The following is a 2702-nucleotide window of genomic DNA, read 5'->3' as shown; positions in this document are numbered from 1 at the left end:
TAAAAATGCATTAAATAAGTTTTATATAAATGTATCTTCAATTTTCTCCACTGTAAATTGAGGATGAAGCCAACTCTTCTTTGACAGAGGTGTAACTACTTGGTTATTTTTAGGATTAAATGTTGGAATAATCCTTAGGAGTCCAGATATCTATGCTTAATTGTGCTGTTTCAGTTTGATAAGACTTGAAAATACATGTCTAAGACACACACCATAACATAATTTACAAATATTTTATAAACTAAGACAGGAAATACAAAAGAGAAAGAAATGTTCTGAGTATTAGAGGAAGGAAAATGATCACACCATAACTTAGTTCAATAGTATTATTATTTATGCTGTGCTTTCATAAATCTTAACTCATTTAAAGCCTACATCAACCTTCTGGGAACAATAGGGAAGATAATATCTGTGCTTGGAAAGATTGAATACTCAAAGAATCAAAGTGAATTCTCAAGGTTACAAACTTAGTAAGTGGTAAAACTGAAACTAGAGGATAACTCTTTCATTTTATATGAGAATTAGTCATTTTCTGCTCTCAATCATATTAAAAGGCTTAATCTCCTATAGAAAATTATGTTTTTAAAAGAGGTATATTCTATATTTTATTAAAAACTCTGAGCCAAGACAATATCATGTTAATACATATTTCCTTATCTAAGTAGAAAGATATTAATGACATAATGATAATAAAGTATTCTGATGGAGGAATAATATTTTTTGTTTGTTTTTGTTGTCACACTGGTAACACTCAGTGGTTATTCCTGGCTCATGCTCAGAAATCGCTCCTGGCAGGCTTAGGGGACCATATGGGATGCCGGGATTCGAACCAATGACCTTCTGCATGAAAGGCAAACGCCTTACCTCCATGCTATCTCAACTGGCCCTCAGGAATAATATTTTTTAACATAGCAGTACATATATCTCTTCAAAATTAAGTTTATAGGCCCTTGGAGTAGATGTCCAGAGGTGGAATTTCTGGGTCACATGAAAGTTCATTTATAGTTTCTTGAGAAGTGTCCATATTGTTTTCCAAAAAATGTTGAACCATTCAAGATACCAACAGTGAGGCAAGTTGGAAAAGGATGCAATGTTGGAAAAGGGGTCCTTTTACTCCACATTATCACCAGGGAAGAGAATAGGGGGTAAATTAGAGGTAACATAAAGAAATTGGTGGAGGATCTTAGCACTTTTTTGGGGGGTTGCAATTACTTTTCATTTATTTAATAGTTTATTTTTTATTATTTTTTATTTTTTGCTTCTTTTCAGGGCTGTGTGTATACATAAATTATGGTATAAGACTTGGATAAGTTTTAAGACTATTATCACCAAGGTATTGCCCAAGCCAGAGCATGAACAATAAAAGTCATGTTTAAAGAGGAGTTTTACTTAATATATCTGCAACAGATATATTGGCCTGTAATAAAAGGTACATCAACCACAAAAGTTCTCTGATGGGACAGCTGATGCCTGGCCAATTGTGGGAAAGCTGGCAGGCCTGAGGGCTCATTCATCACAGCACGGAAGGCATCCTCTCAAGAACATATAAACGAGATGAAGAGCTCTCTTGAAGGTTACAGCTAACATGCGCCAACCCTCTGTATTGTCTGCTTAGGGTCATTTCACTTAAATGACTCATCTTAGTCTCTAAGATTCTGGAAAGCATATAGTTCATCACGCAGGAGTTATTGTGTTTCTAAGCTGACAGCCTCAAGAATCCTAAGGAAATATCAAAGGCTCAAAAGCAAAAGGAACAAAACATAAGAAGTGATCTTCAGTAAAAAGTTCACCACTTGTAAGGAAAGAGGAGGTACAGTAAATGCACACCATATACACCTCAGCCTAGGCCCTTTGCCTGGTCTGTATTGTGAATTGGGGGACAAAAAAATTAGAAAAAAAAAAAAAAGAAGAAGTTCACCACTGAGGGGGTTGGGGGAAATGTAAGATAGAACAAACAGTAAGGGGAACATTATGACAATGTGGAGGAAAATGTCACTCTGGAGAAAGGGGGGGAACTGAAAAGATGAAAAGTGAGAGAGAGAGAGAGAGAGAGAGAGAGAGAGAGAGAGAGAGAGAGAGAGAGAGAAAGAGAGAGAGCTGGGAAGGAAAACTGGGATAATTGGAGGGAAGTTGGCACTAGGAAGAGATTTTACTGGAATATTATTTTTCTGAAACTCAATTACAAACTTATTCATGGTAACTCAATAATTAAAAATTATTTTTAAATGCCTTCAAATCCTTAATAACGGAAAGCAAAAGCTAGAATGGAAAAAAGTAATAATTTTGAATTGTCTTTAAAACTTTGATAATGAGGGGCCAAAGCGATAGCACAGTGGTAAGGCGTTTGCCTTGCACATGGCCAACACAGGATGGACCCCTGTTCAAATCCCATATGGTCTCCCAAGCCTATCAGGAGCAACTTTGAGCCAGGAGTAACCCCTGAACTCCACCAAGTGTGACCCCAAAACAAAAAATATATTTTTGATAATGAATGAGGTGCAGTAACTTTGTGTGTTAAAATCATAAGTATTAGCACCATGTTACCCCAATAAAAATTTTGAAACTTACTTATTTAATATAAGATTTGCCACACTTTGTTCTTTGTACTTATTCTAGATCAACATCTATTTTAGATTAGGCTATTTTACCCTTACTTTATTGCAGTATTCCTGGACTATGTTCCTAATACCGTGGTATTTCTG

General features: G+C 35.6%; 1 pseudogene; it reads left to right on the top strand.

Moving 5' to 3' along the window:
* Window positions 1-1769: 1769 nt before the first annotated feature.
* LOC125997817 (uncharacterized) lies at window positions 1770-1885 on the top strand (annotated as a pseudogene).
* Window positions 1886-2702: the final 817 nt, after the last annotated feature.

The sequence above is a fragment of the Suncus etruscus genome, chromosome 19 (assembly GCF_024139225.1).
Source record: "Suncus etruscus isolate mSunEtr1 chromosome 19, mSunEtr1.pri.cur, whole genome shotgun sequence".
NCBI lineage: Eukaryota > Metazoa > Chordata > Mammalia > Eulipotyphla > Soricidae > Suncus > Suncus etruscus.
The sequence above is the reverse complement of the archived record's forward strand: the minus strand, read 5'-3'. Positions and strand labels throughout refer to the sequence as shown.